The sequence below is a fragment of the Anopheles merus genome, chromosome 2R, assembly GCF_017562075.2.
Source record: "Anopheles merus strain MAF chromosome 2R, AmerM5.1, whole genome shotgun sequence".
Taxonomy (NCBI): Eukaryota; Metazoa; Arthropoda; class Insecta; order Diptera; family Culicidae; genus Anopheles; species Anopheles merus.
Window position 1 is genome coordinate 47,905,547 of NC_054082.1, and position 22,989 is coordinate 47,928,535.

General features: G+C 41.2%; 1 protein-coding gene across 8 annotated transcripts in view; it reads right to left on the minus strand.

Moving 5' to 3' along the window:
• The window catches only part of LOC121603537 (homeobox protein prospero), a 132,371-nt gene that overhangs the window by 77,220 nt on the left and 32,162 nt on the right, over positions 1-22,989 (minus strand). For 7 of the 8 annotated variants that reach the window (XM_041932402.1, XM_041932399.1, XM_041932403.1 and 4 more), the window contains exons 1-2: positions 15,780-15,901; positions 15,462-15,588 (exon numbers count right to left, since the gene is read on the minus strand). The gene's annotated coding sequence lies outside the window, so the exon portion shown is untranslated. Of the gene's footprint in view, positions 1-15,461; positions 15,589-15,779; positions 15,902-22,989 lie in introns of those variants that run through there. The other variant, XM_041932394.1, reaches the window with a different exon arrangement.

A 22,989-nucleotide genomic window follows, 5' to 3' on the forward strand; every position in this document is an offset into this window, starting at 1 on the left:
GTTGGTTCCCATCAATTTTTGGTGGGTTCCCATATTTTTTGGTGTGTTCCCACGATTTTTTGGCCGTTTTCCCGAATTGTTTGGTCCAATTGTATTGATATCCAAACGCAAAATACCACCAAAAATATATGGGATACGATCAAAAAATCGCAGCAACGCACCAAAAAATCATGGGAACTGACCAACAAATCGTGGGAAACCCTGTATCAGTTGCAACAAACATATAATGTATTCATGCGCATACATAGGTAAATTTAGTATCATTGTATAAAGTGATCAACTCCTACACATAAGAGATGCTTTTAATGGGCTGACAACCAAAGCAACGAAACGTACTGATCAAGTATGACATATGTGAGACTAATAGAAGTTGTCTGGGTTTATCAATTTTATTTCACGTGTGTTGGACAAATATTCCCTATCACTTCTATTTAATTACAATCAATCTATTTGCGAGAGAGAGACAATCTATTTATTTACAGATCAACGAGCAACTTACTTTTTAAGACCTTACTAAGAGTGTACACTACCCACATTGAACGACAATAAAGACCAGTCCAAATATTGGTAACATTTTGGTCTATGGTTCTATGGTGTCTTAGTGCTAACACACTAAGACCACATAGAAACATAGACCAAAATGTTAACAATCACATGGTCAAATGGAGTGGTATCCAACCTGTGGTCCGTGGTGTTAGAGGAATTGGTCCGCAAATGTATTGATTTATTTTATGAAAAGCTTATTAAACGCAATACTCCTTACACCGATCAAAGCGAATTACACATCGACAGATTTAACTCGCCGTTATACTATATCGTTATACTCGCTAACGGTAAATGTCTGAAATGAACCTTGGTAAATGTCTTGATTAAGTCTATGTTTATATGTAAAAGTTCATCCAGATAATCCAACAAAAAAAAAAACGCTTTACTACAAATAATATTCATCTTGGTATAGACACTTTGTGTCGGTTGGAAGCGTCAATCGCTTCTTTTAAACAATGATCAGAGACAAACAACAGAGAAAAAGCAACATAATAGTAGTTTGTCTAGTCATAAATTAGGCTAGTCATAAAAAATCGAATGATACATTCGTTACCTTCCATAACATAAAGTTAAGTAAGCTAATTATGTAGAAATTAACATACTCAGCGTATTTTTCCAATTATTCAGGCCAAATGTAGCAGACAAAAGTAAAAAATAACAATAATTTTACTTTCAACAGGAAAGCTACATCACCGCTACATGTACATTACTCTCCCATTTCTAGGTCAATCAGAATAATACAAGACCAGCGGAAGAATCTGATACCGAAAAAAATATCACAAAACGACTATATCATTAAAACAGCAAAGTAAATAATAGTGAAACGGAAATAATCGATGAGTAACTTTAACAGTCACGCTGGGCACCAGTAATGATTATTGATTGCAATTTTAAAATCAGCAATTATGTAAGGCCGATTAAAAGTGTGCTATCTCTACCGCTTCATCCGCTCCGCTATCGACGAATCTTTCCCACGGTCCCAAAAACTGACACGCCCGGTGTGTACACATCAGTGTGTGGTCGAGAGGACGATAAATTTGGACCTGTTTATAATTTTTTTGGAATTTTATTTTTTAACAATCCCAAAAATAAAACACATGACGCTCTGTTCACTGTGGCCTTGGCGCGCGGTCGCTCTCGGTGTCGACTGTGCCACGGTCGGATTTTTCATTTGCCCCAGACTAGTGTCGAAAGAGTTTTCCAGTGTGTGTCTGTGTGTGTGTATGTGGGTATGGCGGCGGGTGAAAGTGGGCAAATTTTGGGAGGCCCGCCGTCCGTTTTTCGGTTGGTTTTTGTTTTGATTCCCTCTGGCACTGGTTGGGAGGATTTCCCGCGCCGGCACAACCCGAATGTGCATGTGCATTGATTCATTCATTTCGTTTTTCGGCACACGGTGCCGGCGACGGGCTGTGTGTTAGTAAACGAGAGCTTATCATTAACCTATAATCATTCGACTGAGTAGCACACAGGCACTGGGACAGGATGAGTGGTGTTGGTTAATGTTTTCGAGTTTTTTTTTGTTATTTTATTCTTGTTTTATATTCGTTCCGCCGTTTTCCGCCGTGCGTTTGTTTGTCATCAGCGGCGTTGTTTTTATGTTGGCTTTTGCATTTTTTGGAAGATATTTTCTTTTTTTAGTTTGCGGAATGGTTTGCTTCCGCTGGTTCGGCGCGGCAAAGGGTTTCCACACCGACCGGGTTCCAACAGGGGGATGATTATGTTTTTCGACAACCCCTCCGCTCGGCAGGGCGTGCCGTCTCATTCCACGCATTAACGGGTCAGATGGGTGGAGCAGGGAAGCAATGTGGAAAATCATGTGGAACCCGTTGGGAAAATTGGGCAATGATTCAATTATTAACTGCTTTTTCGCACATCGACACACTCCATGTGATGCCCGCCCGGTCTGCTCCACCACCACGGCCAGGGGAAAAACATATGTTTTCTCAGCCCGGCACACTCCCGACAGCACGAACCGCTAGAGTGAGACATTTGTTTGCACTGGAAAAAGGCTGCGCCGATGATGCTTTCCATTGGGGGACGGTGGAGCACCGGATCGGATCCGAGTCCCGGACCGTGTGCATATTTTTGGCAACTTTTAATTTTCACGGTCAAACCACCACAACCGACCCCGTCCGTCATCCCAGCCCACGACTCGTGTTGAGGTCGTTGATGTGTCTCGTGTCCATTCATTTTTTCCTTTCTGGCTGGGGCACTTTTTCTATCTTATTTTGACTGTTTGTACCGGGTGGGAAACTCGGGGAACATAATTGGGACAATCCAACATATCCGTAATGTGGTGAATGAGAGTCTACGGTTTACTACTATCGGTATTTTCCACATCCACACATACATGCATGTCTCTTCACCGTCGACAAACCTCCTCCCACCTCCCTTCCCTTGCATTCAGTTGCTGGGGTGTCCGTTACGTCACTGTTAAGGTCACACACGGATGTGGTGCTGACTTTTCGTTAATGAAACACACCAGGACGACGGTTGACGAGAGGAGAAGGGATGAAATTTGTAAAGCAGGAATGTAAACGAAGCGAGCATGAGCTGCACGAGGTATGCCATAGAACGAATCAGACGAACCGGGGCAAATTGACAATGTGTGTATAATATGTGGAACTCGAAAATGAGGTGGTGTGGCAAAAATGGAAAGAAAAAAAAACCAACGTCCTCATGTTGCTGCACTGAAACGTGCATTGTAAATTAGCGTTTGACCCAGTAATCAACAGGTCTAATGCTAACACAAGCTGATTTCTGAATTGTTAAAATAGTATTCAAAGTGCGATATGCTTACCAGACAAACCCTATTTTGCCCCCATGAACCTATTATCGATTTGAAGATACAGTGAATTTCAGTCTTTTCTTCAGATTCTTTTCGAACCATATGCCAAATCTGAATTTATTTTATTATGTATCTTATAGGTTTTAGGTAACAAAACCTACCCCACGTTATTGGTGTAAATGAGTGTATATACTGTGATGAAGAATTTGGTGACACTTTGGATAAAATTTGATGAACTACTAATTGCTAGCTTGTAAGCTAATAAGTGAGTAATTCATTATTTTATTCAATTAACATGAAAGTAGGTCAATAAATAAATAACTAATTAATTTTAAAAATAAATAAATGAGTTAATTAACACATACTTTAAATGATGCACCATTAACCAACAAATTAATTAATAAGACTATTTATACATTAAATGCAATCATTGAAAAGCTTGTAGAACAAACAGATTCATCAAACACTCCACGAATAAAATATCTTATAAAAAATATTTTATTTTATGCACAAAATCAATCGAAACTAAGACTTAAAAAAATCACAAAACATTGAATAAGGTTTATGATTTTTAAAATACGCGACATTGTTCACTTGCCAGCCGGTTCTTCGCAACCCACAGTCGGCAAAGATAACTGATAACCTTTTTTTTTGTTTTTCAAGCTAGAATAAAATTTACATAATTTAGTCATTCTCTAGCTGCTCCTAATAAACAGCTTAAGATCGACGGTGTGCATATGGTTTTGTAGCTGTCGCCAGGCGCAAAAGTGTCACACGTACACGATGTTGTTGTCCTGTGTGTACCGTGTTCTATAGCGGAAGTTTTTAAACGGCCTTTCCCGCCACCGAGGTATGTCCCTGTGCACACGTCGACGACGTACGAAGCGCTTCTTACCCAGCGCGTACGTCTCTCTTTCACAACCTGTGCAACCGACTCGTGGCGAAAAACGGTGTGTGATCCTTACACACCTCCATAGACCCGGGAAACCCCGCTAGCCTTCGAAGCAGCCAAAAGGTGTGACCAGAGCACCGTAATCTTTTTAATTTACTTTTAAAAGACGAAAGAAACGGTTCATACGACGGGCCACACACAGCGGGTTGTGCGAAAGGTCGCGCTCTCACACACGCATACCAGACACATGTGTTTGTGTTGTTGCAAACCCTTAGTGTCGCTGGGGGTGCGGCAAGATAATTAGACGGAGATATGCTAATAAGTCCTTCGTGTTAGTGTGTGAGTTTGCCATGTTTTGCCGGGCTTCCGACTCTCCATCTGCCCGGAAAAGCGAGAGTGAGCATTAACTGCCGAATGACTTCCGACTGCTGGGTACGGGGATCAGGTGTTACTGTGCCGAGACGACCGGACGGCGCTAAAGACGGGGTTTTTTAAATCACTCATTAGCAGTTCTCATGACTTTTCTCCTCGTGTGCGTCCGCTCCGCACCGCCTAGGCCCGGTCGTAAAGAAATAAAAAGAAATGAATAGATTAAGGGCACTGTTGAACCCAGCCATCATTGTCGTAACCAATGGGACGGAAAAACATGTCGACAGGACAATCGTGCACCCTCATTCTCTCTCTCTCTCCCTGGGAGGCGACCTCCTCATTGTCTTATTCTTTGCTGAAAATCCTTTCGTATTGTGTGTCCTAGCAAGGGGCAGGAAGGTTTTCGCGGCCAGAGGCGGGGACACCATTATTCTTTGCTAGAGGTTTTGACCAGAGGCTACTACCTCGAACGGAAATTATTCGAAATTTATTGACCCGACCCGGCAGGAAACCAGATGGTTACTACCGTCCGCTCCCGTCGTTACTTTCCGTGATACCACTTCCACCACTAAGCCACAGGCCAGGCATGCATGTCATTGTTTTACAGTCGTTCAATTCGAACTGATTTCTTGCTATTCTTCCCAACAAACAGTAGCGCATCAACGAGTTACGCAAGCACACATTACACGGTACGCATGGCCGAAGAGGGGGAAGTCGGATGGTTCGGGGAGATTCGGGGCTCACGCTTACGGCACTATCTTAATGCTGATTTGATCCGTTTTAATTACCTTTTTCCCTGACAACGTATATCACACCCTTCCTCCCGGCCGTTGGATCTTCAGCCTAGATGGCCGACCTGTAGTTGAAGGATCGACTGTGGGAGGATACGAGAAACCATACACCACTATTGTCGAGCATCCCTCGCTTCCCGGTTTCCCGTCCGTTTCATACTGTAGCAGCAAGTACGGCAGCTTCCTTCTTAGTCCAGCAAGCACGACAGCAACGTAGTCCATCGGAGAGACTGACTCCCAAAGCACAGCAGCACCTTTTGAACCGAGCGGTCGAAGGTTACCGGCCCCGGTTAGGCTACCTTTCACTCGCCTGTACTTTCGCCCATAAGCACTCTTATCTTTATTGCTGTGATTGTTACTCTACTCACTGCTGCTGCGTGTGTATGTTTTTGACACCAATCGATGGGCTTGAAATAAGAAGTACAGTGTTTCAAGAAAACTGTCAATTTAGCTTCGCACACAACCTTTTGGCGCTTATCTAGATCGTAGGTCGCAGGGATGTTCAAAGTTTGAGGATGTTGTGTTTTTGACTATGCACACACTACGCGAAGCCTTCCGTCTTGTAACCATCATATCTTCATTGTAATGTGTAGTGAGTGTAGATTAGCATAGTAAGAGCGCCTTGCTGGTGGACAACTTTCGACGGGGAACGGCAAAATTTAAACAATGTTCAGTCTGAGTCCAGATATCAGTCTGAAGAGCAGCGGGATGAAATGTTAATTAAATGTTACTTTTTTCAAAGCAGTACTGTTCAATGTGTATTCAAACCAATTTTGTTTTTTTTAACAACACTACGCTGTTATTGTAAAGATAATTTAATTGAAAAACCACTCGAATCATAAATTTGTAACGCTGATTGCTCTGTCAATGGATTATCATATCATAAGTACCAGACATGACCACCTAGGTCGTTGCATCAATAATCAAAAGAAGAAAAAGGAGAAGAAGAATAAGAAGCAGAAGATCATCTAAAAGCAATCATTTTTATTGAATAATCAGACAAGATTCTAAAATAATCGATCCTGGAGCACGTTATTTATTACGTCCTTCTAACAGTGTAGTCGCAAAGCCTAATATCCCTTCCCTTATGCCCAAGCACTGGGCTGGACAAATATGTATTTTTAGACGTTACGCAGGTCAAAACAAGCCTACTCTGGCAAAAAATATTGTAAGCTGGCAAGAGATATTTGACAATTGAAAAAAAGTAATGAGAATCAAGTATTCAAGTGATGAAAGGCTTAATTCTGCTATGTAGCTTTGTTCTGTAACTTATCTTAATTAGGCTGTATGGCCCGTTGCAAATTGAACTAATAAATAGTATATACAGTGGAGCGTCGTTTAACCGGGAGCCTTTTATCCGGCTGTCCGTTTATCCGTGCTGTTGAGAAATGACAGTTCCCTACAAAGGTGACATTGCGTTCTCAGGAGGATATTTGAAAAAAAAAAAGGTTATCAGAGCACATTGACATAACAAAAAAACACTATAATTCATGGCAAATTCGAAATATTCTCTAAAAGGAAAAACATGAACTGTATTAAAACTGGGTAACTTTTATCACAAAATAAGATAAACTAAAAAATCAGAAATCTGTGATTAAATAGATCTTTTGACTCATTATCCGTATTTTCGCATATCCGGGCGACGTCGAGTCCCGATGAGCCCGGATAGACGGCGCTCTACTGTAGATTGTTAGATTTGAATAGATTGTTGAACTAATACATATTATTTTTTATAGAGACTTTGAGCCGATCGGCCTCGTTTGCCTCTTTTAATAAATATTATTTTTTATATTATTTTTTAATAGTTATCAATAATTATAACAACTATATGGATGACAATAATGGTAATATCGATAATAATATTATTATTATTAATAAAAAATAATAAAAACAAAAACGATGAAAATGATACTGAAAATAAAACAATAATAAAAATAATAATAAGCATACTATTAACAATAATTATAAAATATTCACAATAATAATAAAACTAAACAAAATAATCATTAGAACAAGCCAGGTTGGAATAGAACAGAGTGCATTCACATGCAGAGTGCATAGACAAAATTCTTAGAATTGAATAAACGAAATTGCTTTTTAATTCTGTGAAGTTCAAACCCCACAGAAATGGAGTACTGCTTTTCTATTGAAGTTGTTTAGAAGCTGTAAGCAATCAAAAGCTATGTAACTCGATCTGTAATTTCATGAATCAGACCTCAACTGAATGCATCTAATATTGAACGCAACACAGTCAGTATGCTAATCGAATACTAGATGTCAATTTTCTGCATGACGGATACTGATCTACTATCCTTAAATCAAGGACTACCAATCAGTGGCTAGCACTGCCTGATTGAAAATCATGAGCAGTTCAGATGCTGAAAGCAGCGAACACCACCAAAACCCATCTTCCATAAACCCAGTGTGAGGTGCCGTGTCGTCACGGGTCACTAGTGGAAAACTGAAAATACAGCATCCGCCTTATTCGCAAGTAAAGAGGACAATAGATGCAATTGTTGTTTCCATCACCTCCCTCTTCTTCAGCAGCGTGTTACTGCCGCTTAATGCTTTACTGTTTTTTTTCTAGTGTGTCATGCATTTTTAATATACATGTGAGCTGGGCACTGTGAGAAAATAAGAATCAGAAGAAAGAAAACAAAAAACAGAAGAGCAAAAGCGAAAAACAACAGCACGCCCCAGCAGCCAATCATCTATGCCACGAATTGTTATGCACCTGTGTTAGCCGCCCAACTACCGAGCGACCAACCATACACCCACACGCACTAGCGATGCTAACCGATTGTCTGTCCTACCTTCAGCTGCAATAGTCGCAAGCTGATATCGTTCTTGCACCCCCACCGCTTCCCGATTACGATACAATCCAATGCAAACTTATACACAACCACACACACACACACGCGTAGAGATGTGCATTCCTGGTGCATATCCTAGGCCGCGATGCAACATGCAAGGGATAGGATAGTGTTCGGCAGCATAAACAACGTCAACAATGGAGAGAATAATAACGCTAAACTAACATACCTTTAACCTTGCAAATGCTGGGTATTATTCACATTCGCGACGCAACCCAAACCCATTGTGAAAGTGTTTTACGCCTGTGCAAAAGGGTGCAAAACCGAAGGCAGGAGGGTTGGAGAGGATCGCGGATTTTTTTCATTTCACACTACCGCCACCCTACCCAACCTACTCCTAGGTTAACCTCCGCCCGCAGAGAATGCCGAAAGAATGGCATACCGTAAATTTGCATCGGATTGTGAATGTTCCACAAGGCGCATAAGCCAAAGCCACAGTTCCCAAATAAAACAACGGCCCTCCTCCCTACAGCAGCAGCAACGACAGCGACCGAAGGGAGGAAAAAACCCGCCGGTAAAATGGGCAACGCCATTGGAGCGGGGAAGGGGCGCTTGGAGGACACATACGCACTATACGATTATGTTTACCGCTAGTTGGAGCGACGGCCATACCCGGTACTCGGAAGGGTTAGCAGAGAGAACCAGGAGCAGCATGAAGCGCCGGTGCAATAGAAAAGTGAAAAAGAAATCCGTAGCAGAAAAATGCAGTCGAGAGTCGGAAAAATTGCATCCCACCACCCCGGAACAATGGCGCACACCACATAATCAAATTATATTTGCTCGCTCCCTCCAGCCGTCCCTTCCGCTGTGCGCTCTAATGTGTGCAGTAGCGAGTACCTAGGAATGCGCTACGCACCATCCGGTGCATCTCTGATTGCATTTGCTTCAAGTTGCCTCTTGAGCCCATCTCCACCCATTCGGCAGCCATCGTCATCGAGTCCGGTAGTCCGCGCAAAGGCAAGTGTGCGTATGTGCTCGCGTGCGTGCGATCAAGTGGCAGAAAAAAATGCTTCTAAAAACAAACTGAAATGAAAAAATAAAACAATGAGAACAAATATTTGAACAAACCGTCCTGGAACGGAGCGCGGTGGGTAGCCAATGTTAGAAACGCACTGTGGAGTTAATTCTAATATTGCGGGCATCGCACAACCCGGACATCTATAATTGCACAAGTAACGAATGTGGTGAGAGAGAGGGCTCCTGCCGGAGAGAGAGAAGGTACGATGCGACCGTTGAAATCGAACAGATAATTCGATTACGAGTACAGATTTCATAATTGCTTCACCAGATGCTAATGATTGACGCGCGGTATTCATGCAGTTTTGCAGCACTTTGTTGTGAAGTTCATTCAATTTTAGAAGAGGTTTTTGTTTTCGCCTTGGTATCAGGTTTGATTTTTCATTTCATTCAATCAAATAAGCCCGAAATGTATCTTATTACTGCTACATATACAAAATATTAAACATTCTAAAAATCAATCATAACATATTTTACGCCTTTAGAAGCAACGCCAAGTGAGACAGGTTTTGCAGTGTTAGAACAATTACGTGGTCGGCGGATATTGTCAACTTTTCACATTTCCATCACCTTTGCCGATGCGATCCTACTGGGACACACTCAACATGCAGAGCACGATGCACCTGACGCTGATTGGCGCGATGCACTTTGTCACAGATTGTTTCCCGGTGGAATTCTACACGTCACAAAATGATCGGTGCGTATTGCCAGCAGCTCCCATTTGTCAAATGATTAAAAAATGTCGATCAAGAAAATATCAAGGGACGTCGCATACTGTTCCTTTTAGTGCACCCCCTTAAATGATGCGTTTGCTTTTCGAATTGAAATTTGTAAATGCGCAGGGGTATATGGGTTTTATTAGTTTTATATTGTAAAATTAAAAAAAAAAGTAAAAAATAAGTATAGCTACAACTCAAAACAAGAATGATTTTAGTGCTTAGTTACCTGACTTATTAAAATTAACTAAATATATATATAAAAATATATATCCAGAAAACAAAACTCTATTTCCAATATCTATTTTTAAAATTTTGTTGGTTTGTTCACGATTAGATTTCATCAAGGCTGCATAAATCGCCTTGACATCGTACACGTTTATGCACTTATTTAATACTTTATCGAGTTAATAGCGATAGTTCTGCATTCGGTCATTGGGGAATACTTAGTTATTTGCCAAAATACCTAAAAATCTAAGTTTTAAACCGATATGAATAATTTCAAGGCTTTAAAAATTCCTTGCGAATGTTTAACATTACTATGACCAGTACTATTCTATCGATACTAAACGACTGTTTATCCGGAACGAATGAATGATGATGGTATTCTAAATTTTTACTTTCCAAGCATACACTAGGTAGAGTTTATTGTGCATCGAGTACTAATGATAGCATACGATACGTTCACCAACTAAAGCAATCCTTATATTCCTATGATTGTGTCTTGAAAGACTCTCCACGTAACGGGTAATCAACCTTGAAGGGTTAATTTGTAACGTAAATATTACAATAACCTTTTTGTCAGGTACAAATGGCATTGAAGGAATGAGGTAGCAATCGACTTGCTATAGAGCCAGGTGGGCGGTTTGTTAACACAGGTAGCAGCGACCGCGTGCTTCCTTTTTGGCTTGTGCGTTATTTAGGTTCAATATCCCCCTACAGGCAAAAGATTGTCAATCCATCAAATCATAGGCATAAGGAATTTCCCTACTACACCCAAAGCCAACTCATATCGATATGTGTTTGAGTACATTACTCCTCACGCTTCCCAACCCCCCCGAAACACATGTCCATCGTTCACAGCTAGGAAAGGACATATGGGCCGAGTCGGTCGTAAGTGTACCACACAAAGCTTCATTAACGACGCAATTAAGGACCAATTATCGATCTTCCGCTGAAGGAGGTGAAGGTGCCTTAATTTCTTAATATGCCACACGGCAACATTTACCATCCACCACATTGCTGAGCCAGCCGTGGCTGTGTTTATGGTGAATGAATAATTTAGACAATCAGACCCACACACACACACACACAAACACTCGTACAATAAAGTAATTAGATAGTAAGGCACAATCAGGTGGAATGGTTCTTATACAAGTGGAATAAGATGGTCCAACTATTCCTGGACACCTGGTAAATGAAGACATATGGTTTGAAGCATCGAACCTACGGGACAGGTTGCTTTCATGGGAAAATAAATTCCCACCCCTAAGGTTCTTTGAAAATCACAATGTACCTCTCCTAACTCTTTCCGCTGCCTGAAGATATCACAATTGTTTATCTATATCATAGCCACAAAATTGGATTCCATTAGAAAAAATTGGATTGAAATAGTGTTCCATCGATCGATCGACCTGTGCACCAGATATCGGTTATCTCGCTTGATTCCTACCGGCGTAAGACCACCCCCCGCCCATAAGCATTAATTAGGTCCAATGTCTTTGTCTTTGAAACCTTAGCCCAAACCTTACACTAAATTAAACCGCTTCTAGTTACGTTCGCTCAAAGACAATTTTCAGTGACAACCTTGTCTTGGGTTGCCCATGCACATAAAATACTTTAGCTGGCAGCGATAAGATCTATATGGTAAATTGCGTCACTACTTTTGGCCCAACAGCCCCGGGGACTGAAAAGATGGTTCTCGGTACATGTGCTTTGAGGCGATACCCTTTTTCCCATTGTCTTTATAACTAGGACTATAACTAACCCGGACCGGTGTGCGGCAAGGAAGCAACGTGGAAATGTTTGTCGACATTGCTGAAAAGAACTTTCAGCAAACAGCTTGCCCCTTACAGAAGGAGGTACGGTACGATATGTTGTTTTGCATATGTGAGTTGTTTAGAAGAGCTTTACGTGATACGTGGCGATTTGGACTTTGCTAAGGAGAGTATAGCAGAAGGCATGTATTCTTATCCTGCATGCTTATACTTTTCTACAGGGATTGTACACTAGTTTTTTTGTTGAGATTTTTTTACACAATTCAATGTGAGTGAGAGTATGTGTACTTTAGATGTGATCCACTCATTCTTGTTGAATAAAGGAATAACGAAGCAAAGAAACATATCATCTAGAGCTGTGTGTCTAAGGGTGAACGTGTTGAGGACAAATTTGTCTTGAATACTTCCAATAACAAGCTTGACTGAGAATACTTTTAAATCATTTTGTTCTTTCATACGAGTTGAGCTGTACCAAAGGTACGTGCATCAGTAGGATGAACACAATTACAATATTGCAGCATTACGGCCAATTTTTTAGATATCTAGCTCATGTTTTCCGCATGGCAGCAGCATTGAATTGTAAATATATTATAAGATTGCCTCAACTAACTGTTTGTGGACAGAATTAATGGAAACAAAGAGCTTCACTTACTACACAAACACTGATTACGCCCTTAGTGAGTTTAGCTTGTTAACATATGGACATGACGATGCTCCGACAGATGCTTGTTGGCAAAGGGGGGTGTGACCATGGGAAATTGAGCGTAAAAGGTGCATGAAAGAAAATTGTGTCGCTTCAGTAAATGCTTGAGCACTTCGTGACAACCCTCCTTTCGTTGCCGTGGCGCAGGGAGAAGAAACCCATAAACACCTTTTTAATGAAACCATTCGCACCGAGGCCGATGTGAAATGAACCGAAACAAACCGAAACTCAGTTGAGTAAATAGTTGTAAAAGCTGGCGCACAATGAAGATGGTGTACGCATAAAGTTTCTTGTTTCTTTTAGTGCAAAAAGAAGGGAAAATACCATGTTAACAGCGGTTACAACACTATATGGACTAGCTATAAATAAATATCCACAGCTTTGCCAGCGCCTTTCTTCGGCCCGTCTCCGCCCGGAACCAGGAAAAGGTGTAAAGTTCTACACCTTAGGCCCTTTGTCTTAATTCTTTGACCAATTGAGTAGAAAACACACATGCCACTGAGAGCCTTTGATGAGTACCGTGATTGATTCTCGGTGCGTATGAAGACGGTTCGGTTCGGTAAGCAACGCGTTTGTTCTCGTTACACTTGGTTACGCGTTTGGGAAAACTCCGAGACCAAGAGGATCTCTGGGGCGTAACGTTTGCGAACGACCTACGAGCCAGGAGGCGAGAGCGAGAGCACCAAAGGTAAGCTGTGGCACGGGAAGCCACCTAGACGAGTCTTGCCAGCGCCAGCGGAACCGTGCGTGTACGCACACCTTGTCGCTCGATTAGATTCGCACCAGATCAGTCGTTGCTGGTAAACTAATTTGCTAATCGGTGCCCTTCGCAGCCTGTTGGGCCGGGACAGTCCCGCCAGCAGCGACGACCGTCATAAGATTCCCCAAGGGGAAGGAGCGCAACGATGAAGATAGAGCCTGGCCGGGGCCGCACCTAAGACGCACCGTGCCGCCTGTGCTGTGTAGCGAGTAATCGAGCGTTCGTGCCGCCGCCAGCCAGCGCGAGACCCAAGTCGTTGGGTTGGGTTTTATTTATGGAAATGAGCCCCAAACCCAAGTGGCGCGCTACGGCCGATAAGAGCGGCCATGTCATGAAAACGCGAAACTTTAAAACGCGCCTCACCGGTGGGTCGGCCAGCTTGGCCAAGGGCGAGTGGTTGCTGTTGCTTCTCAAGGTGCAGGCGGGGATCACGGCTGATGACGTGTGGGTCATTTGTTTAATTTAACGTCCAAGCAGCAGGCCACACAAGTGACCAGGGCCACACCCTGTGTCTAAGACTGTAGGAGCATGACGAACGGTTTTGCTGGTAACAGGCAGGTAATAGATTGTGGAAAATTAATTTTCTTCAAGAACCATGCATGAATCAACACGCTCGTTTGTGGTGATGAATGTGTGGAATCATTTAATGCCATTAAGAGATTCGGATACATTCTTTCAAGCAGCGCTCACACAGTTCAAGAACAGTCCACCGGTAGAAATATCAGAAGCTTGACTACAAATCGCCATGCATTTAATTGTCCCATAGGTTGGCTACGAAATTATTAATCACGCTTTCTTCCAGCACAACATGAAGAGTGACGTTGCTCTATTGCTCCAAGGACACAACCGTACATTGCGCGAACGCGAGAAAGCGACATTAATAATGCACATGATTGCTTAACTCGCACTGTACCCACCGCCTATTGCTTGCAGTGACACCGCGCGCGTGAGTGTGTGTAGTATTTTTTTTTTTTTTTCTATTTGGTAAGGTCACCTTACGGCACCGCACTGAGGAAAAGGGCTCAATCTACTGCGCCAGGGACAAGGATTGGTTTGTCGGTGCTTGCTAGCCTCGAAGACAAACATTAGCCTAATGCGCTAATTCCGGTCTGGGCCTTTTTTGGGGTCACCCTTGGGAGGGAGGGCTCAGGGAGCGGATGGTACAACACCACGACGACACTTTCGTTTGTGTGTTTATGCTGCAGAGGGTTGGCGGGCCAGGACTGTGCGTTAAAGCCATACATACATGGCAAGGCGATGGCACGACGATGGGGCAGTATAAAAGTGTTTCGTTACCCGCAGCCATTAGGAGAAGGGTCACAAACACCCAAAGAAAGCATTCGACGGCGTGCCATACACACACACATTCGATGGGGTGGTGGTTTGCACGCTTATCTCTTTCCGGAAATCTCAATGGAAAATTGTTATTAAATTTATCATACACGTATGAGGCGGCCGTGTCATACGTCCCACCAGCGACCATGACGTCCCGGAAGCGGTGGACTAAAGTGCGATTTCCCGTTTTTTCCTGTGGGTTGTCTCCGTTTTTTTCTTTCTCTTTTTGTGTATGTGTTTGGTAGTATTAACTTCTTCCAGCCGCACCCTTCGACCCTGCAGGTACGTGTCTCGCGAGCGAAGCTGTCTTTTTAGACCCCGGTGCACACGGAATGTGTCGCACGAATTGATGCCTTGCACGAAATGCGGCCGATGGCGTAGTGAGCGTAATTGTCTTTACGTGATTTATGAATAAATTAGCAACCGCCGGCAGCGGCACAAACCTTAGGCGTTTGCACCACTCTTCGGCGATTGGGTGAAGAGACGAAAAATGACACACACGCTGATGTTGATATACATTAGCCGATAAAAAGCGGACTCAAGGTCCAAGAAATTGTGTAGCCTGCACGGCACTAATGACACATGTTGGTCGTGCAGACCGCGTACGGCATGGAATTGATGATGGATGATAGAGAGAGAGGCAAAAAAGAGTAAAATTACACAAATGGACTTACCTCTAGTGTGAAATCTTTCTCCGCACTTCATCATCTAGCATTGTGAGTGGATTGATCCTCGTCGAACACAACACCACCAGTATTGATTTGTCTTCCTTTACATCTCGTATGAGTTTGCGCGTTTCGACTAAAATGACACCAAATAAGCAAAAGTGACAAGCGGTAAGCTTAGTGCAAGCAATTTAGAACACTTCCTGAAATGATTCCGCCGTCCACTTTCGAGATCGATTCTACTGATACTGAAACAAACGACCTTGAGCAACGCGAACTTGTTCTGGAACGTCAATACACCGATAATCCGTTCCAACTCCATCATACCTATACAAACGCAGGGTAAGATTCATTCGGCCAGTGATCCTGAAACAAGTGTACGTAAGCGCACGTCGCAATAAGAAAGCAAACGTCTTCGAGTGTGTATGTGACGGGTTCTTGAGAAGAGCCTACTTACACGTTGACAACTCTTCGTCGCGTGTGGAAGTTTTTTGGCGGGATATTAGTTGCCTGATCATCAGTATTACAGGGTTTCTTACATCATTGCAAGACGGAGGCTTCTTTTTTGAATCAAATTGCAAAAAGTTTTAAAAACATAACAGCGTAGTAACATAACGATGGTTCGGTAAAACATGTAGTAAATTATTTTATGACCGTTGGTTTAATATGGCTTTCCAAATGCGCATAAATATTCTAAATACGGTTGCTGTTCACTCAATTGCTAAGACAGGCGTGTCAAACTGATGGCATGCCAGTTAAGATTGCACAATGAAATAGACGATTGATATTGTTAATTTTATTTAAGTTTGTGTGCATTCAAGACATATGCGTAAGTCTAACCCTAATGTAGGGGCTTAATTAATATGCATGATTAAATTTACTACTTTTACACACTTCATAATTGATTTAATACAATTCATCCAGAAAATTAGGATATTTCTGACTTCAAAGAGATTTGAAATTTGAACTCACTGGTTGAATTTTGATTCTCTGACAACTATTGAATATGTGCTTTCAAGTTGGCACGTTTTTTTCTGAAAATCTGATTTTTTATTGGGAAAGCCATGAGATTTTTGTGAAATTTTAAAAAATCGGTCTTTCCGTGCAAACGCATGCTTTTAAATTAAATTGTCAGCCAACTATCGAGCGTTTAACTTATAGGCATGCCAAACTAAAAAAGCGTTCAACTATTGAATTTCTACTTATTTCTTCTCTATTCTTATTCGATTATCCGAGCAACTCGGGGCCCGTTTGGTTGCCGGTTACCCCTCCTATTTGTCCAATTGGGTAATTATTTTAGAAAGAAAATACACGAACCGGAATTTCGCGAGCGTGTAATTCCATCTGCAGCCAAACCCATGTACAAACTGTCAAGAGCTACTTTTCCGAACTGTCACATCCATAGGTTTTTTGGCAGCCGGATTTTGGCGCCCGCGAAATTCCAGTCCGTGTTGGGGAGGTTTGGACCAGAACTATTGGGAGATTTGGACAGTCCAGTATAGAAGTTTTCTGCAGTTTCTCTACGCAAAACAAAAATTTGGTTTTATAGGATTTGGTTTTTAGTAAAAATAAAACTGTTGGTTAACGATGTAAAAAAATAGAATGTTTAATAAATCAGGAAGGCACTTGCACTTGCATCTTTCGCTTAGCCTAGATCGGGATCCTTCGAGAATGCTCAACCCGATCAGTGATAGACGTTGACCACACTAAACCCTGTCTGTGTCGCCCTCTTTTGGGAATCACAAGAAATAACACTGTGCCAGCGAATCGACCGTTAATAATAATTAACAAAGTGTATAAAATAAAACAAAAGTGATGTCCACTTTTTTAAATGGTTACAACTGTTAATAAAATCAATCTAACTTTTTTCAATACGCGGCTTTTCCAGCCATGAAGCAATATCCGATTATTTCCATAAAATAACTCAACACTCGAGTGACAAAACACAATTTACAATCCAATATCATGTTCATAACAATTTACAATCCAATATCATGTTCATAACATAACATGCAACTCAATGTTTTATTTTTATGAATTCACTTTATGTTTGAACATGTTAATCATACAATGCAAAATCGGCAAAATTAGGCTGGAATGAGCTAATATGTTTTGTTTAAGCTTCAAGTGGTTTAGGTATGGCCAGTCTGATGGTACAGTCGTCAACGACATGTCCGTCATGGGTTCAAGTCCTGAATGGAACAAGTTTTAGCCATTAAATTTGCCTGTTCTATATAATTGACTGATGATTACAATGTTATACCTTCATATAAATTATTTATAGATTTCTAAAAAAGGGATTTTTTACATTTCACAATTGATGTGTCAAATAAGTACAGTTTAATCAAAGAACTGTAAAATTTAGGAGAATCTCGTATCTCCAATTCCGCGTATAAAAGGAACTGCGTATCTCGGGGACTACCTGTAACTAGTTTGAGGTGAATAAATGGTGAAAACATTCATATCTTATAAGCTATCAAACGAACACATTTTCTTATTGGAATGATGAATATTCTTCAGACTCTGCTTCTACAGTAAAATTACTTGTGGATCTTGAGTGGTTTGAACATTAACTGTAACATATTGATAGCAAATCATGTCCTTCAGCGTATAAAATTCTTAATACGAATGCTCCAGCCTTAAATTCCCCCTAACACAATCATATTTATTGAGGCAATAAAGCGACAAACCTCGTTTAACGTCTTGACACTGGGTAAACCCTCGTTTAATATTATCGAAACGGTTTACGGTCGAAACCGGTTCGGTCATCGTATCCTTGGCAGTGAGAAAAGGGAGTTTTGCCCGGGATGATGATGACCAATGATGAATGTAATCGAAAAAGGACTATTAATTGTGTGATTATGGTTCCAGTGCGGTGAGTTACCATAAATATGTAATCGTTACCATGCGCGAGCCGCTGGCTTTTTATATGCGAGCTACCGTTTTGTAATCGACGGTGTTTGCAACGAAATTAAAGCAAAACAACAGACCTGACATAGAGGGGTGCATGGGTGTCAAATGCGTGTGGGGAAATAAAAATGCGAGATGAGGTTGCAGTTATCCATGGAAATGGAGTCTCAAGTGACCATAAAATTGTGGTGGCGGAATTTGAATGTTTTCACCCGTTGGTTGCCAAGCGGCGGCGTGTTTATGATTGAAGCATCGGTTTGCACATCGATTGCCAACATCAAACGAGCTCGTGAGTAAAAGAAAATAAAAACAGACATCGATGCACGGCCCTGGTAGTTCAGTTTCCGGCTCGAGACCAACTTGTTGAAACAGTTAAACACACAGTGGCGTGTTATGGTGTTCAAATGGCATAACTCTTCATGCCCAGACATTTACTAAAACAAACAGGCGTGATGTAATTAGAGGTACAGGCTCTGTCACCCAAGCTCTTAATCTCGCACCTACAAAAGATGACAAAAGAGAAGACTCTTAGCAAAGATGAACACGGTCAAGGTAGTTAATAGTGCCACAAATTAAACAAGTTTCTGGTGCAGCTATCGCCCCAGCTGTGATCGCAATTAATCAACCAATGACGACGATAAACTCGGTTTCATTATCTTCATAAAAATCTTGTAACCAATTCAGTACGGTTTATGTATTGTGTGCGTCGAGACTGTTCATTCGCACTCAAGTCAATCAAGTGGATTCCAATAAAGGCCATAAGACAACAAGATGATCGTAAAGCTGAAAATTTACCACTCTCCTGCAAATCAATTATTGTCTTCTTCGTGTCCCGTTTCGAGTCGTGAGTAACATCGATAGGGATGTCGCGATGATGTCCGAATCGATGCCGCACTAAATGAACGGCAGTAGGGAAAAGCTATATGTTTTACAATTAAAAGCATCAACCATCGATTAGATACATCGCCATCCTGTCCTGAAACTCCCTTCCACAATCGGATGATTACGTTCAAAGCAGACGAAGAAAATTAGACCATCTTGCACTTGTAATTTGTTTGTGCCAGTTCGTACCTTCCTACCCCAGTTCGGTTCTTATCGCTTGCATATTGACACAATCGATCGATTAGACGACGGCGTGGAAACAACCCATATGTCCACACACTCGGGCCGCGGACTGTGTATGCAAAGAAAACTGACGCCGGAAGTGATCGCCTATCCTCCGTCACCGTCACAATAACCACCGTGCGGGTGTCGAGAATTGCGTGGTGCACGGACGTTTTATTACCCCGGGCCATACAGGTATCGTTGCCATCCATTTCCTCCTTACACGAACCACGTGAACACATGCACGAACCCCGCTACCCCATACTATCGAGCGATAAGAAATGAAGCTTAATGTAATGCCAGTGCCAGTGCTCCAGAGTCACCGGCGGTACCACTGGCGATGGTACTGGCTGCGTTGGGCCACGAATCAACATACGAGATATCGAATGGAGCGGCAGCTGTCATTAGCGGTAGTTTCTTCGTAGCCATTTTCCGCCCGAAGCGCGTGCAACGTGTTGCGTTTTTCCTCTACCATAAAAAGATTTTTATCTTATCTCTCCGTGCGCCCATTTCCCATGCTTAAGTGATTACACACAGGCCGTGTGTAGTCGGCTGAAGTCACCGATTGGCGTCACTGGGGAGAGTTAGGGTGGAGGGTTATGGGGAGCTCGCAAGGCGTATCAGACCAGCCTTGAGTGTGGTGGAAGCAATGCTGAAGGGACAGTATGGGGAGGGTCAAGGAAGGACATGTGTAGATTGTTTGTGTCTGTACACGGGCGTTCAAGGATTGTTCAAAGAAGGGGTGAGTTTTGGTCGTTACTACCCATCCCAGGAGAACTGTTACTGCTGTAGCCTTTCAAATGCCCATCTGCAGGTGTGCGTACTTTCAGGATGGTTCGTTTGACACATGTCGTACGGACAAACGAGTTATGGAGCAAGGCGGAGCATGTATGGATTATATTTTTTATTAAATGTACACTAGCATGTAACGTATTTAGAGCATTATTTTTTTCGCAGATTTTTGTAATATACTATGATAGTATTTCTGTATTCAAAGAAAATCACTTTTTCCCTCGATAACGGAAAATCGAGCAGAGTTCGGCGAATCTTTTTCATGCAATTTTTGCACAAATCTTTGTTTGTATTCTTTTGACAGGTGCCAAGAAAAGCTGTCAATTTTTGTATTCAAACCTTATTTTGTGATTTCTACACATAGGAGAACATGTGTGTAAATGTATTTCAAATTTTAAAAACATTTATACATAATTGCGTGTTAAGAATCGTTTCATGGGAAGTAACTTTTTTTTTAAATTTCATAAGCATAAACTATCTTGGTACATTCTACTTAATACCTTTTCTTTTCATTAGTACGTTATAAAATCGTTTTTTATTATACAAGGATGTAAAAAACGGGGAATATGTACTTTGATGGATTAGTATGATGGCATCTGTTCGATTTGTTCAAGGTCAGACGTTTGTGAACCCTTTAACAGTCTCGTGTATTTGAAAAAGTGTATAAAATATGTGTTATTACATAAATTAGCAATCGCAAACTAATTGCCCTTTTGAATTTTAAAAATCATTCAAAAAAGGTTCAAAATTCTAATCTTTAGTCAGAATCATATCCAAAAATTAATTTAGTGACTACCGCCATGCAACACTACACCAAAATAGGCTATATTTTGGCCGGAAACCGCGTATTTCGACTTACGCAGAAATCCGAGATATACAAAATTCGTCTCAGTCCACATGAATAGCGTATCTTGGGGACATCCTCTATTGTAATCAAATGCAAAAAAGATGCTGCTAATTGGATCCTCAGTTGGCAATGTTTTTGCATCACCATTTTCACAAATATAATTAATCCAACCAACTTCCTGGCTCTCCATAAATATGTCCACCTTTCCATATTTGCATTTTCTGTTCCTTGTCTTTACATGTAAGATTATGCATTTAGCTATTATATCTTTAAGAACATGTGATGCTTAATATGTTCATACGTCTTACAAATAACTGACAAAACCGGCACTATTTGCAAGAACTATGGCTGCATTTTTTATGTATGCATCAAATTGCGGTCAATTACCAGCTCTGTCGAAAAAAAAAGCTGAATGCTTAAATCCCATCATCAGGTTGTTTGAAACGAAAAGGCAGTTTGATTACATCTGTTTCATCGGTTCATCGGTTAGTATTCATTTCTTATTGGAAACATGTGTTTCAATCGTTTTATGTTGCATAACGTAACACAAGTTTAGCTCTCCCCTCGCCCATGTAACAAATCGTAACGTTTGGTGACCCCCTTCTTCCCCTATCAGCGTGACGTAATTGATGGATGGCACCTAATACTATTTAAGAAAAATTGATGAATTCCTGTTAATTCTTACTATCAAAAGAGAATGTGTTTCATTGAATGCTTAAACCAAACAGGAAGATGGAATTGATTGATTTACGCATGCACACAAATGATTCAACGAAAACAAAGTTGAAACTAGATTGTTTAAATTACCTATTGTAAAAAACATTTTGAAAGGCAAAACAAAATAATCCAATCGTAAAAGAGTTAAGCGGGTTAAACTACATGTTGCATTTAATACTTAATTTGCATCATGTGACAATTATTTGTTAATAGACATGGTTGAATGAAACAAGGATCATTTAAATATTAAGAGCCCAAAAAAAATATCCTTGAGTCCAGCGAAGTTTATCAAACACATTAGAAAAATTATTCTTCCAATTTGGCATTAACATTCGTTGTCGATCAAGGCCTGCGATATTGAATTGGCTTTTTATTACTGATTGGTTTACCCATAAAAGAAAAGATCTTCTTCTATTTGGCGTAAATATAGTACGTGGACATATGCCGGCCTATTACACATTTTTGGACTTTATTCAGTACCATGCAGCCGGATAGGATAGTAAGTGCTTGCTACGGGGGAACGGTCTATTCTAGGCTTGAACCCGCGACGGGCTTGTTATTAAAAAGTGGACGAGTGGATAACTGTTCCAAGGGAGCGCTTGTACCATGGGAAACAATAGTAAATGTATTTGAATGTTCCTAAATTGTGCAAATTAATGACTCTTGCCAGAGCGCGGCCGAATATAGTGTATCAGTGTTTGAGTATTTTTGGATGTTTAACAGCTAAAATTGAAAATTGTGTTCAAATCAGACTCACGAATCAGAAATATTGTCTCGATAACAAATGCATAAATATAGGTCAGTTGATAAATGTTCGATAATCAAAAACAAACCAGGTGCAAAATCGAGTGGTGGAATTTGTTCATCGTTGTAAAACGATTGAATAAAAAAGTACCACTTGTCAATATATACAAAAAAAAAAAAAACATTTGAAAGCCCAATCAAATCGAAGCTGAAATATGAATGACTCGTCTTCATTCAAGTTCATCGATTCGGCGGATAAGGTTTTAAAATTCTAAATCCTCAAAAGGAGGGGAAACATTTCCCCTCGCACAAAGCTAAGTGTGCATGTCCTTTCAATTCCCCCTTTTTTCGAATTGCCAGTAGGGGTAATCAATTAGCCAGCCCGAACGGGGAGAAACGACTAACACTGCTGCCCAAGACATG